Raw genomic sequence first — 15,708 nt, 5'->3', positions numbered from 1 at the left:
GGAAAGTGGAAGATGTGACCCATCTCTGAGTCTTGGTATCTCGTGACTTCTGCTTCCCTGTTCCTTAAGAGGGAAATGCCTACCTTGCTGAGAGGTGAGAGACAACCCCACTTCACTGACCATGAAGTAAGAAGCCGGAGGAGGGAGGAGTGGGCCCAAAGCCAAGAAGGCATCCTTGCCCTCCCAGAACTCACTGTGTCGGTGTCGGGAATACACCAAGGCTTTCCTCAGCCTTCTGAGGGTCAGCATCCACAAGGACCTTGAAACTAGAAAGTGTCAACAAGAGAAACATCCTAAGGTTGTAGGTAAGAAGACTAAAAACATGTATCACACAATTACTGATCAGAACAAAGTTGGCACAGTTATACCAATGCCAGACAAAACAGACTCGAAGGGTTTCACACATTATATGTCCTGCACATGCCACCTGGAGCCCAAATGCTTCTGCTCTGTGACTCCTGGCCACCCTGCCTTCTCTGATCTGTCCTGGGGTGTCGACATCAAGGCAGATCAGGGCTGTCTACTTGGCCCATCCGGCTGACACCGCTGAAAGGAGGGAGTCTTCCCCCCCGCCCCAACCTTGGGTGTTCGCTTTCATCTCTCAACTGCTGCATTCCCAACTGGGTCTCCTGCTCAGCAAGTTTTTCCTGAGTTCCCACCTTGTGCCAGGTACATCTGGGAACAAGACAGATGGATCCCTGCTCTCCTAGAAACTGATGATATAATGAGGAAGACAAACATGCAGCAACTAAATGAAGAGTTGGGGGTAAACGTGTGATCAGTGCTATTATGTGGGAGTCCCCAGGAAGCTCGACAGACCTATCACAAGGGGTTCCTGATTTTAGCTGGTTCCCACCAGGGCTCCAATCACCACTGGCTCTTCTGAAAAGAAGCCAGTAGAGGAGTTCCCTGGTGGCTCAGTGGGTTAAGGATCTGACATTGTCACTGCTGTGGCTCAAGGTCATTGCTGTGGGTGTGGCCAAAAAAAAAAAAAAAAAAAAGAGCCAGTAAAAGATGAAACCCTTCATACTCGGTCCTAGGAGGTGAAAGGAGGTAACAGCCCTCCCCTGAATAGCTGCTTGATGTTTCAAATCACTCTAACTCAGATGCTGCTGCTCCTAAATTCTAGAGATATGACTCCCATCCCCAGCTGATGCCTGTGGGAGAAGCACAGTTCTGCCCCGGCCTGACTATAAAGTCAGCCCCAAAGTGGGGACTCAGCACCCAGATCCACAGGCCCTGGGACCACAAGGAGGAGCCTGGGTTCTGGTTTGAGGTGACAAACTGCAGAATTAGTTTGTTCTGATAAGTGATTTTAAAACTTCTAGGCACAGGCCAGGTGGCAGAGGCCCAAGAGGGTGCGAGGGCCTCTCTGGCCAAGCTGAGCAGATGAATGGAAACCGCTGGGCAGGGGCTGAGGCTGCTTTTATACCGTTGAGCTTGCTGCATACAGATAACAGACCTCATTGAAAACTGGCTCATGCCTTTAGGTTGCCTTCTTTCACACCTACTCAGAGCAGCCTGTAAATCAGGGTCCTGAATGGCTGCAGGGCTCCTGAATCCAGCGAAGGCAGTGTCCCTTCCTGTCCTCCCCAGACTATGTTTCAGGGTGGATGCTAGACTCCAGTCCCTATTACAGATTACTACAGAATTTTACTAATTGTCCATTAGACACAGTTCCAAGGATGCATGGCTTGGTCAGGGAGTGAGTGGTCATTGAAGGCCATTGAAGGTCATTGCTGCCGTAGCAGAATGTGTTGTGAAATGTACAACCTGTACAACCGCATGTGTCAGCCTTGCTGAGCTTTATGATCTTCAAGGACAGTTTCTATCATCCTTCCTTAAAATGCACCCCACAAGGGCAAAGTTAGCACTAGACCCCAGCGGATGAGCAGGTAGCAACTGGAGAAGAAAAGGTAGGAATTCAGCTTTTGTTCCACTTCCCTGGTGAAGCCTTCTGTTGCAGGGTCACCAGAAATGATTTTGGGTCCTAAGCAGCAGTGCTTCAGGTTCTGAATAACCAGAGGCTCTGCTAGGACACCCAGAAGGCAGGGCAGGTTTGGGGTCCCAAAGACCAAGCTTCCCACCAGGAGTGGTTGTTATTACCTCTCGCCTTGCCAGCCTCAACATCTTGGAGGAGGCAGCCTGGAAAGCATTTCTAGTGGAGGAAGATGAAGAGATGGGGATGGGAAGGCAGGGAGACAGTGGGTGGAGCTGAGGCTGGAGATGGTGGGAGGGAGGGGGGCAAACGTATAGGAGAAGGAGTTCAACAAAAAAAAGAAGAGAGAGTGAGCAGGGGGCATGGAGGTAGAGCAGGAGGGTGAGGAATCTTAGCTGGATAACATTTTACCTTTTTTCAGGTGCAAGTCAGTGCAAATCCAGAATGCTGAAGGTGCTGAAGGTCTTGAGTGCTTATGGAGGACCTCTTGGAGGAAGTGGCATTTGGGCTGAGAGCAAAGGAATTAGTGGACATAATTAGTGGACACAATCATTTCTAATATGTGCGTGTGTGTGTGTATCGCCATGGCGCACAGAAGTTCCCAGGCCAGGGATCGAACCTGCGCCACAGAAGTGACAACACTGGATCCTGAACCCACTGAGCCACCAGAGAACTCCATAATAGAGATTGTTAAAAATTGAGCATTATTTCATGTACAAGAAACACACACACACACACACACACACACACACACACACACACCCCTTAAGCTCATGGCTCAATGAGTAGCCCATGCTGGTGGGAATAGAGATACAGGTTAATGTCTCTCTCCATACAGACATCCGGTTGTTCCTTAACTGCTTGTTGAAAAGACTTTACCTTCCTCACTGAATTGCTATCACATTTTGTTAGAAATTTACAGATCCTCTAGATGTGGGTCTATTTCTGGGTTCTCCTCTATTCCACTGATCTATTTGTCTATTTTATGCCAATGACATATGCTTTTCTGTCTTTTATTTATTTTAATTAATTAATTAATTTTTAGGGCCACACCTGTGGTGTATGGACGTTCCCAGGCTAGGGGTCTAATTGGAGCTATAACTGCAGGCCTACACCACAGCCACAGCAACGTCTGTGACCTGCACTGCAGCTTGAGGCAATGGTGGATCGTTAACCCACTGAGCAAGGATGAAACCCAAATCCTTGTCGGGTTAGTTTCCTCTGAGCCACAACAGGAACTCTCTTGTCTTTTATTTTTGATCTCCTATTTTTCACTTGACCATATTCCTTTAGTGGTTAGTCAAAATTTTAACTCAAACACTTAAAGTTATACTTTAAAAATCAACTCCCTTCCCAACTTTCACGTTATCTTTTTTCTGGTATTATTGCTTAAACCAGGTAATTAGGCTATTTACGAACAATGCATATTTAATTTTCCTGTCTATTCTTTGATATTTTTTTAAGGGAGGGAAGAATAATAGCTCTTGGTCTCTGGGTTTGTGACAATAAATTTCAATCCAGACTTCTATACTCAAGTGAACTATCATCAATAGTGATTCCATGCTATGTCCCCACTGCAGGATTGTAGGCAGCCAACAGAAGCTGGAGAAGGCAAGGAAGAGAGCTGCCTGGTGAGCCTCTGAAGGTGCTCAGCCCTGCTGACACCTTCATTTTGGACTTTGGGCCTCCAAAACGGAGAAAGAATCAATTTCTCTTGTCTTAAACCACCCACGCACATACACCCACCCACCCACACACAAGAGTGATTATTCCATTTCTAAGCATGAGTTCAAGGTCTAGTTCCCAAAAGAATTTTCTTATATAGTCTCACATGAGTCATCCATTTTTTAAAAAACACATTTTAAAAAAGAAGTTTTTGGTTCACAGCAAAATTGGGAGATTACAAAGATCTCTCCTATACCCACAATGTGCATAGCCTCCTCCACAACCAACATCCCCAACACAGAGGTACATTTGTTACAAGTGATGAACCTACAGTGATACATTATAATCACCCAAAGTTCGGAATGTGCCTTAGGCTTCACTCTTGGTGTTACATATTCTTAAGGGTTTGGATAAATGTATAATGACAGATATTCATCACTTGTAGTATCACAGAGAGTAATTTCACTGACTAAAAAAAAAATCTGTGCTTTGCCTACTCATCTATCCCCCCAACACCCCCACCCCCTGTAACCAATTATATTTTTACTGTCTTCATAGTATTGCCTTTTCCAGGACGTCACAGAATTATAATCATACAGTATGCAGCCTTTTCAGATTGGCTTCTTTCACATAGTAATCTGCATTTAAGTTTCCTCCATGTCTTTTCATGGCTTGATAGCTCATTTTTTTCTTAGCTCTGAATAATATTCCATTGTTTGGATGTACCAGTTTATTTATCCATTCACCTACTGAAGGATGTATTGGTTGCTTCCAAGTTTTGGGAATTATAAATAAAGCTGCTGTAAACATCTATATGCAGGTTTTTGTGTGGACATATTTTCAGTTCCTCTGAGTAAATACCAAGGAGTCTGGATCATATGGTAAGAATATGTTTAGTTTTGTAAGAAACTGCCAAACGTCTACCAAAGTGGCTGTACCATTTTGCACTCCCGGGCCACACAGTTTTGATTTCCACTTATTACTGGGGCTAAGCTACCCTGGTGGCCACAGGAACACTGCGTCTTTGTTTTCAGGTTTGGCTAAATGTTTTTAAACTTGGGGAGTGGTCTCCATCTATTTGGTCCTCCATCCTGAGCCGACTTGTTTAAAGTCAGGCTAAGGTGCTACCCAGACAGAGGACAAAGCAAGCGCATCAATCCTACCAAGGGGAAAGGTTTGGAGCCAAGGCCATCTGATTGAATTGTCGTAGGATGTGAGAGCTAATACAGTGAGACTGCCAAGGTAGGTCCCAATCACACAGGGCAGGGTAAGGAGTTTTGAATTTATTTTCAGTGTGATGGAAAATCACAGCAACATTTTAAGCAGAGAAAGTGACATGATCGATTTCTAGATTTAAAAAGTAATTTGGCACTTGTTGTTGGCTTTCTCATTCTCTTACCCAGCTTTTGAGAGCTCCTGATTTTACTTTCATATACATATGTCTGTTTCCACAGCCTCCAAGCATTTACATTTTTTTTCCTTGTCCTTTTTTAGGGCCATACCCGCAGCATATGGAAGTTCCTGGGCTAGGGGTTGAATTGGAGCTATAGCTGCCAGCCTACACCACAGCCACAGCAACTCCAGATCCCAGCTGAGTCTGCAACCTACACCACAGCTCATGGCAACGCTGGATCCTTAACCCACTGAACAAAGCCAGGGATTGAACCTGCATCCTCATGGAACTAGGTGCGTTCATTATTGCTGAGTCAGGACGGGAACTCCTAAGAACGTACATTTTGAGAATGCCTTCCCAGACATAAATAAAGCTTTCTACCATTAGTCTGCAGAAAAGAAGAAATCATATTAAAGCGCTGGATCAACCCTAGGTTATAAATCGCGTGACTCAAAGGAAGAATGTAATTAGCATTAGATTTAGCCAGATCTTTGTAAATTAAAATATATCAAGCAACTATTAAATGCAGATCAAGATAAAGAGTGAGATGGACTAGGGAAACTATAGTTTAAAAGGCTTCTTTTTATGACTTAAAAGAAATATCAATGAATGACTACAGAGAGAACTTATCTGGATCTTGATTGAAATAAACATAAAAAAGTTACATTTGTCAGATAATTGGAAAATTTAATACTGATTGGGTATTTTATGATATTAAGAAATTACCTTCTGTATGATAATAGATATTTAAAAGCCCTTATCTTTTAGACATATATACGACAATACTTTCAGATGAAATGGTATGAAGTCTGACATTTTATTTAAAATAATAGAGAGAGGGACACGTGGATGCGAGTATAAATTAACAAGATGGTTTTAAGTAGATAACTGTTGAAGATGGAAAATGAGTAAATGGAAATTTGTGATACTATTCTGCCTCCTTTTGTATGGATTTGAAATTCCACAATAAAAATCTTTGAAACAAATGAAATTTTCAATTTTTAAACATTTAGTAAGAAATAGGAATATAATCATTACAGACTTTCCAGATAAAAATGTCAGTGATCCTTCTCCTCTCCAATGATTCTTTTCCTGATTTTATGTCAAAAAATCTATTACCTATTGGAGTTCCTGTTGTGGCACAGGGGTTAACGGAATCCGACCAGCATCCATGAGGACGTGGGTTTGATCCCTGGCCTTGATGAGTGGGTTAAGGATCCAGCGTTGCCATGAGATGTGGTGTAGGTTGCAGATGTGGCTCAGATCCTGCGTTGCTGTGACTGTGACGTAGGCCGGTGGCTACAGCTCCGATTGGACCCCTAGACTGGAAACCTCCATATGCTGTGAGTATAGCCCCCCCCAAAAAAATTCTATTATCTGTCTACCTATCATTTGTCTGCCTGCTTGCCTATCTGTCCTTAACACTGTCAATTACAATTTGTTTCAGTATCTGACTCTGAGCTGCGGAATTTGGGTTCCCCATAAGCAGACCCTAAGATGAGGGTTCTGGTGTAAGCGGTTTATTTTGGAAGCATAAGAAACATGCAGCAACATGGATACATCTCAAAATCTTATGCTGAGCAAAAGAAGCTGGGTACAAAAAATACATGCTCTAAGACTCCATTTATAGGAAACTGGAGAACAGGCAAAACTAACATAATGCGGCTGAAAGAGATCAGTGGTTGCTGAAGACAGGAGGTTGGAACCGACTACAGAGAGACCCGAGGGAATTCCTAGCGGGGATGGAAACAGCCTTTGTCTCCACTGCAGCGCTGGTTATCCCGGTGAACGCTTTTGTCCAAAGTCATCAAACCCAGAGTCTTAAAATGGGTGCATCTTACCATGTGGAGGTTATACCTCAATGCTGACTAAAAACAAGAATTCTTTTTACTAGTTGACAGAGTGTCAGTAAAAGAGACATATAAAATGACTTAAACTTTAAAAAAGGGTTACTTTTAAATCTTTAGCTTGAAGCCAACCTCGTCCTTGGCACTTTCTCAGGGAAGTTCAGTGAAGAAAGAGCTTCCCACATTTCATCCCCCTCCCCTTTTTCTCGAGGAAGAAAGTATTTATTCTTCATCAAGGAAATGAGTTTATACACGACATTTCATATTCAGAGCTGAGTTAATGTGAATTAGCATTTTTGCAATAAGACAGTCCTAAGTCTAACACTTTTAAGTATTAAAGCCAATATGCTTCCAATGTGCATAATCCACACTCAGGAGACAGCTCCTCTTAGCTTCATTACTTCCTCTCACTTTTGGGATCATTGGCATCTATTTGGTGTCTTTCTTGTTTTTGGTAATCTCTTCCTCTATGAGAAGTAAGTTCAGGGAGAATTGAGGCATTTCTCAGTTTTGCTCTTCTACTCCCAGGTATTAACATCAGAAATATCTAATTTCTGATTTGAAAAATCCATGGGTTCTGGAGGGTGTTCTTATAGTCCGTGCCATCACCCAGCTGACTGCCTCAACATGAGAGATGGTTTCAGCTTCTCTTTCTTTTTTACCAGCCAGCCTTCTGACCCAGTGGTTTCCCACTCGATTCCCAATGGAAGCTCTGAGGCTTCTGTCACTTTTGCTAGAAGGATAGAAGCCACCTTAGAATTGTACGTTTGGCCATTTGGATTGTAACATATAAAAATCCAGACGCCTACTTTCCCAGCATCAAGGGGAGAGGGGCCATCGTTTGTTGACTAGTTCTTCTGAAATCTGCTACAGTGCTACTACCATCCTGTAAAATATCCACCAGCCTGTGTGATAACCTGCCAAGCAGCAACCTAACATTATAGGATTATTTGCTTTCCTTGACATCTCTCTCCTGCAATATCTACACAGTAGTTTATCCCAGAGATGATTTCTCCTGGATAATTCAGGGAAACATGTATTTTCTCCCTTCCAAAACTTGTCATCTAATTGACAGGATTGGGGGATATTCACAGAGATTCAAGAAATGATTCCCAACCTTCCTACACTGTGGTGGGAATATAATGTGGTACAGCTACTATGGAGAACAGTATGCGGGTTTTTAAAAAAACTAAAAGTAGAGCTACCATATGATCCAGCAAGCCTACTCCTGGGTATATAGCCAGAAAAGACAGAAACTCTTATTTGAAAAGATACATGCACCTCAATGTTCATAGCAGCATTATTTACAATAGCCAAGACACGGAAACAAATGTTCATGGACAGACAGATAAAGAAAATGTGGTGTACACACACAAACACACACACAAACACACATACACACAGGAATATCACTCAGCCATAAAAAAGAATGAAGTAATGACATTTGCAGCAACATGGATGGACCCCAAAATTATCATACTAAGCAAAATAAGTCAGACAAAGAAAGACAAATATCATATGACATAACTTACATGTGAACTCTAAAAAATGATATAAATGAACTTATTTACAAAACAGAAATAGACTCAAAAACACAGAAAACAAACCAAAGAGGAAAGGGATGGGGGTGATGGATATATTGGGAGCTTGGGATTAACAGATACACACTACCATATGTAAAATAGGTAAACAACAAAGACTTTCTCCACAGTACAGGGAACTATACTCAATATAACAACCTATAGTGGAAAAGAATTTGAAAAAGTATATATATATACATAACCAAATCACTTTGCTGTATACATGAAACTAAGCCAGTATTGTAAATCAACTATGCCTTAGTAAAGATAAATTCCCAAACTCACTAGTAGCTAGAGAAATGCAGATGAAAGAAACAAGCTGTGATACTTGGTACACATAAGATAGGCAAATGTGGGAGTTCCCATCATAGCTCAGTGGGAACAACCCTGAACCCAGCTACTATCCATGACGATGTGGGTTCAGTCCCTGGCCTTGCTCAGTGGGTTAAGGATCCGGTGTTGCTGTGAGCTGTGGTGTAGGTTGCAGACGTGGCTTGGATCCCAAGTTTCTGTGGCTGTGGTGTAGGCTGGCAGCTGGAGCTCTGATTCGACCCCTAACCTGGGAACTTCCATAATGCCATGGGTTTGGCCCTGAAAATACCCCCCCCCAAAAAAAAAGAAAAAAAGAAAAGATTGGCAAACATTTTAAAGTTGATATTTCTGTTATGTATGCTACATAATATCACGAACTACCCACTCTTAAGATTCTTGGAATCTCTTACATAACAAAGATCTAGAAATCTGACACCTTGAAATCAGAAACGTCTTATAGCTACATGCTTGACTTTGATGATTTACCTCAAAATTTATTCTAAGACCAAATTTTATTGACAACACTCCTGATCTAATTTTTGCATTTTCTTATTTTGAGGACATTTGCTTGCTAGAAAGATCCCCCTGGGCCCTCACATTTTCTCCAAATTCAGCTACAAAACTAAATAGCTCCTTCTGTAGATTAAAAAAATTTCTCAGATGTCTTGCCTCTCCTGCTTGACAGAGAGAGTAGAATTTGGTACCTGGGTTACATGCGAAGGGAGTACATTCCAAACTAACAATTTCATAATTCGAATCTCCTGGGAAAAAAAACACTGAAATTCTACTCCATTACTCCTCCTTTTTTGCCCCTTCTTAAGAAGTATTTTTTTTTTTTTTTTTTTTTTTTTTTTGGCTGCACCCACGGCATGTGGAAGTTTCCAGGCTAGGGACTGAACCCGAGCCACAGCAGTGACAATGCAAAGTCCTCAACTGCTAGGCCACAAGGGAACTCCTCTATTCCATTACTTTTGAGTCTTGTTTGAACAACTGAAGACTTTGAGTTTGTGGATATATGGCTGTGGATAGAATTATCTTGCAAAGTAGGAAGTATGGAAATCTTTGAGGAGCCAATATTTCTTAAACAAATTCAAAAGAGAGAGTCACCAAAAACATTTATATGAGGTTAGGTAAAGAGACTTTTTTTTTCATTCAATTCACTATTACCTTTTAAATACACACTTTTTTTTTTTTTTTTTTTTTTTTTTAGCAAAACCCTATATGAGGAACTTGACTTGGAACCAAAGACGAGCGAGCATGATGCCTGCTTTCAAATTAGATAATATTTTATAAAATATGACCTAAAACAATATGTGATGACATACAGTTATATTCCAAATAAGCACTCATCAAATAATGTTTTAAAAATTTTTTTTACCAAAGATTCACATACAAAATCTTTCTTAATATGGCATCACCAGTATTGAGAATACCTGTTTTAAGAATTAATCACATGTTGAAGACAGATTATTAACGTAAATTTAAGCCATACCATCTGGAAAAAGTACATTTAGATAAAAGGGAACGTTAAAAAAAAATGGCAGGTAGTACAGTATGATTCTGAGGTTCTGTTTGGAAAAAATTAGAGTCTTATGGGGGCTAGGTTATTTTACGCCTGTTTCCCAATTCTACTGTTTTGCCTTTTCTTACAGTGTGACATGAGAGAAAGAGCATGGGCTTTGAGGTCAGTAGATCTGGGTTCAAATTCTGGCTCTATCACTTAAAAGCTGTGTGACACTGGGTGAGTTACTGAATGTCTCTGTACCTCAGTTTCTGCATGGATAAAATGGAGATGATGAGTTGCCTGGTGGCCCAGCGGATAAGGATCTGGTATTGTCACTGCTGTGGCACTGGTTCTGGATCCCTGGCCCAGGAACTTCGGCATGCCACAGGCATGGCCAACACATGGAGATAAAAAATTAGACCCCCAGCCCATAAGTCAGTCAGTACCTGGCTGAGAGTGAGAACTTAACATTTCTTAAACAAAAACAGAGGACTACTATCAGATACCTTCCTGGCACATGGCAGATACTTAATGACAAATCTCCTTTGTATGGCTATTGCAGTGGTACAAGAGCAACTGTTTCTACCTTGCTTTATTTTCCTCTGGACAATATCTGGGCCCCACCATTATCAGTCTCCTTCTTAGTTAAATACCTGCTGGGGTCTCTGATGGTCAGCGGTGGGTTTATGCTTCATACTCCTGTTGCAGCTCAGGTTTTCTGTTACCATGGACACCAGAATCTGGTCTATGGCTTGAACAGCACACTTGTCCCAATATCATTCCCCACTTTTGAGTCGCTGACATCCCAAAGAGGTTACATGAGAATCTGAGGTGGAAGCTGAGACGTGTCAGGTTCAAGGAGAGAATCCATTTGACACAGGTGTCATATACTCTAAAGTGACATCAGGGACAATGATCAGACCTTGGGGATGTGTGTGTGAGAGCCTGCCGTGAGTGGAAGAAGAGGGAGACAAGTCACTGGGAGCCACGTCACTGGGAGCCACAGTCTGCCAATATTTGTCAGATTGTCATCTTCACTGCCTGAATGGGCTTGTTTGATCCAGCTACAATTTTGCAACAACGCACAGTTCCCCCTGCTACTCACAGACAGAGAGGGTTTTCTCCCAACCAGACAATGCAGAGGGAAGAGAAATTAGCAAGAGATACCACCCAAATTAAATTCGCCTTTAGGAGAATAGTGTGATTTTGTACAGGCAAGTCCAGGGACTCCTTGACTATGAATGTCTGAAACCCAGTGGGTCTTTTTTCCCGGGGAAGTGAAAACATAGAGCCACATGGAAAACAAGCTAAATATGTTGGAAGGAAACTCCAGGATATAAAATTGAGCTGCTCGTTTGGGAAGTGCCAGTAGTTGCTTTGTCCAAACAGAGCTAGGCAGGGTACACATTTATGGGTTGATGCCTTTCATGATTAAAATTAAATTTAGTACTTCAAACTGTGTAGTTTGAAGCTTATAGCTCTAAAAGAACCTACAGAGCCACCAAATAATTTTAATAAACTGCTTATGGAAGGATATTCCTACAGGGAGAGGAGAGGTCAGACACAGGCTTTCTTTAAGAAGCGGCCAAAACACCTTGGACTCAAATGATAAGGCACCTGTGTTCCCTGAGGCCAGGATTGGGAAAATGTAAAAGGGTTTCAGCAGGCAAGTGGAGAAACTTCTTCTTCATAAAAGACATATTAAACAGTGGAAGTTCTGTGAGGATTTTCTTGAAACTGCGATTACAGCTATATCTTCTCTCCCTCCCCAAAGAGCCCACTTTGATAAAGTTCGTCAACCAACTTGAATGTCACTGAATAGATGGTTGTGTATCTACGAGGGAAATAATTATCTTTTTAATTGAATTTTATATCCAAAATTTATAGCCAGTGGTATTCAGTTTTCCTCCCCAAGATCTCGGATGGCAAAAGGTTTTAATTGCCTGATGTGGTGGCTTTGTCTCTGGGGCACTAACTGCTGAAGTGTCTGCCTCCAGCACAGACATCTCCATTGATGGCTAGAGCCGCAAACACCATCTTCATGAACTGGGTGTGCGTTTCCTCAGAGACATGATCAAGGGGTTGTATTTTATAGTACGGTTAGAACTAAACCTGGGCATTAGAAGAATGAATACACAAATGGACAATGGCCAGACCACACACAGAAACAGAACTTTGATTCATCGCTGGCAGCAACCTGCCCAAGAAATCAAAACTTTATCTCTAATAATCAACTCAGGAAGCCAGGCTGCTAGACGTCAGATGTGGCAGGAAGTCGGATGGTTATCTCTAGTGACAATCCAGGAAGCTAAAAAAATAACTTGGTAATCATCAGGCCCAATGGTCAGGACTTGATTAATAACTGAAAACTTCCCAAATTGTTTGTTCCCACTTCCAATCTGGGAACAACTAGAGAAAGTAAAACACACATCTGTAACCAATGACATCTGCTTCTAGCTGGCTGCCTCCAACTTTTCCAGGCCAACAGCCTGCCTCCAATCTGAGTATCCCTGCCTGTCTATTTGCTACAACATAAAGCTTTCCCACTCCTCGGTCTGCCTTGTGTTTCTGCCAAACCCAAGTAATGGTGGCTGATTCCCCTGCTATAGAGCAAGTGCAGAATAAAGTCTGTTTTTTTCTCATTTGGGTGTCATTATTTCCACAGCACTGTGGCTGAAATAGGCTCTGTAGGCCAAATGGTTTCCAAATCATCCAGCTACCATTCATTCATTCATCTATTCACATAAGAAACACTTACAAAACCTTTAATGTGAGCTGCACTCCTTGCTGAGCGAAGGGGCAAGTGGGGCGGGACAGGGGGGCGGGGGGAAGATTTTTGACCTAGAGGACAGTCAGTAGCTTGACAACTAAGGAGAGGACCATGCACGACTCAGCAACCAAGTCCACGGGCATTACTGGACCGGGATTTGTGCTCCACAAAGTGGCATGCTAATTACCGGTTACATGAGATAACTTCCAGAAAGCATAACATGTTTACTTTAATAGTTGTCAACTTCAATGCAGATTAGAAAAAGGATCACTAGGGAGTTCCCGTCGTGGCGCAGTGGTTAACGAATCCGACTAGGAACCAGGAGGTTGCGGGTTCGGTCCCTGCCCTTGCTCAGTGGGTTAACGATCCGGTGTTGCCGTGAGCTGTGGTGTAGGTTGCAGACGCGGCTCGGATCCCTAGTTGCTGTGGCTCTGGCGTAGGCCAGTGGCTACAGCTCCGATTCAACCCCTACCTGGGAACCTCCATATGCCGCAGGGGCGGCCCAAGAAATAGCAACAACAACAACAACAAAAGACAAAAAAAAAAAAAAAAAAAAAAAAAAAAGAAAAAGGATCGCTAGGATATTAAACTGTAAGATTTCAGATATTACTGCTTTAGGATGAGCCTGTATCTGTCAAACCCTAGTCAGGAGATAAAATCCACCCTTATTTTAACAGGGGAAACCTAATATAAATAATTGTTAAGAGGGTATTAAAAAGCTAAAAAGGCAAAAAGAGAACACTTAAGGTTATGATGCAGGAAGCTGCCACTCTGAGACTACTCATTTTAGACCCTGGAGGACCTTGGAGAGCTGAAACGCAAGACCTCTGACAAGAAGCTGCTGCTCAGTTAAAACCGGTGTCTCTGAGCTGAGTGGGGCCCTGTGGTCCAGGGGAACAGGCAGACATCTAGGGGTTACCAAGTGGTATGAAAAACTGTGACTCGAACACCAGCCTCTGCTGGGGTGAAGAGGTATTTGGAGCGTGGGGGTGAGCGTGGAAATAGGAATAGGAAGCAAAAGGGAAGCATTCAGAAAGGACCCAGCCCCTCCTTCTACCTGCTCTAGCTTTGCCATCTCCTTTTGGGCTCCACTGGCAGATCCCACTGGAGCCAGCTGGCAGAGAAATGGGGTTTGCTGAGTGCCAGCCAGCCCAGTTGCAAAAGCTGAGTATAGGGGAGTATTCAAATCTGAGGGAAAAAAAAGTAGGTTAATATGTGTTATAGTCTGCTCCTCGGGCCATTCAGCACACACGCACACACAGACACACACCCTCACACAGACTTCTAAACAGCATTATACTTCCCAGAAGAAAAACTCTACCTGACAAATTGCAAACATCCTTTGTAGAAAAGATGTTCTCACTCTTTCTCCAAAATTCCAGCAGGCCATTGTATCCGTTTTTGGTCTGGGAAACAGTGACACTATTCATCTCCTGTCAATCACACCTTGAATTTAGTCTTTAGACCCATCTGAATATTCTGTTACCTCAGGACTGCATAGCAAAGTCAACCCTCTTAAAAAAATGTACACAGTAATAACAGGAAGGAGGAGAGCGAAAAAATCAGTACACACACACACACCAAGGAATAATGAAAAATATGAACCACTCAGTAAGTTGTGTCTGTCACTGGTTGCAAGGCTGTAGATAATAAATTCATTTTTTCCCTTCACACTCCATGTTTCCTCTTCTCAACTGCTCAGGGTTAATAAGTGGTAGAGACCCAAAACTTTATGATCTCAAGGGTCAAAATCTTTCCCAGCTCTGAGGTTGTAGTTTTCCATTAGTTTGTCATTGGATATGGACGTGCTAAAGAAGCTGCCCTAGAGCATGCTCTGGGTTTGATCTCCCTCTCTGTCACCCACTGTGTGGGAAAAACACAAACCATGTATGTCCCTTTTGTTTGCAAGATCATACGCACCAGCTGGGAGAGTAGACTTCTTTGCCTGTTGGTTTAGTGGTAAAATGACCAGACTCTTTCAGTTTCTACCTTAATGGGACTGGTGTGGTTTTCCCTGGTGGAACCACTCCCTCCTTGAGACCCCCAATCTCCAAACGACAGAACCGAGGGACAGGAAACAAAATGTCTGAGTGGGATTATCAGGTGTATCAGAGAGATACCTCTACCTCTGCCTGATTCCAGACCATACACTCCGCCCGTGCTGGGGGCAAGAGCCCCCTGCCTCCCCTAGTGCAGAGTGTAAGTTACATCTTGTCAGATGGAGTGCAGGTCCTGAGTCCTCAGCAGACCACCATACCACACTGCTCCCAGGTGACAGGGTGTGCGCTAAGACCAGGGAATTCCAGAGGTACAAGCCTAACGCTCCACTCCTTTTACCATGGAATGGGTTCATCTAGCAGAAGGAACGCTGTGCAGGTTACCAAATGGTGAATAAGACATTCCACCCGTCTAGGGATTGCGGTGTTGGCCAAGCACTGTGAAAAACTTCGAGCTTCTGCCCCGGGATGTAGGGAGCCGGGAAGTGCACTGTCCTCACCTTCACACTGAACTGGAGCTGGATGAACGTCAAATTCACAACTTTTTTTCTTAGCTCACCAGAGAACTTTAAGGGCACACAGCAACCTAAACCTAAGGGGATTCAGAGAGAGAGGAAAAATGCACCTCATTTAATTGTTAGGAACATAGTCATATGAAATCAGTGTTTCTCACAAGTTCTAGGTACACGTCTCTAGATGGA

General features: G+C 42.8%; 1 protein-coding gene across 8 annotated transcripts in view; it reads right to left on the bottom strand.

Annotated features, from left to right (window-relative positions):
• The window catches only part of MPHOSPH6 (M-phase phosphoprotein 6), a 44,838-nt gene that overhangs the window by 12,341 nt on the left and 16,789 nt on the right, over positions 1 to 15,708 (bottom strand). For 4 of the 8 annotated variants that reach the window (XR_014805353.1, XR_014805351.1, XR_014805350.1 and 1 more), the window contains exons 6-8: positions 15,508 to 15,599; positions 2,351 to 2,447; positions 195 to 266 (exon numbers count right to left, since the gene is read on the bottom strand). The gene's annotated coding sequence lies outside the window, so the exon portion shown is untranslated. Of the gene's footprint in view, positions 1 to 194; positions 267 to 2,350; positions 2,448 to 10,090; positions 15,600 to 15,708 lie in introns of those variants that run through there. The other 4 variants (XR_014805352.1, XR_014805356.1, XR_014805354.1 and 1 more) reach the window with 4 other exon arrangements.

Source organism: Sus scrofa, chromosome 6, assembly GCF_054392235.1.
Source record: "Sus scrofa isolate SSC_HxYL_T2T_F1_AM1 chromosome 6, Sscrofa_HxYL_maternal_Yorkshire_Landrace_v2.0, whole genome shotgun sequence".
NCBI classification, from domain to species: domain Eukaryota; kingdom Metazoa; phylum Chordata; class Mammalia; order Artiodactyla; family Suidae; genus Sus; species Sus scrofa.
The sequence above is the reverse complement of the archived record's forward strand: the minus strand, read 5'-3'. Positions and strand labels throughout refer to the sequence as shown.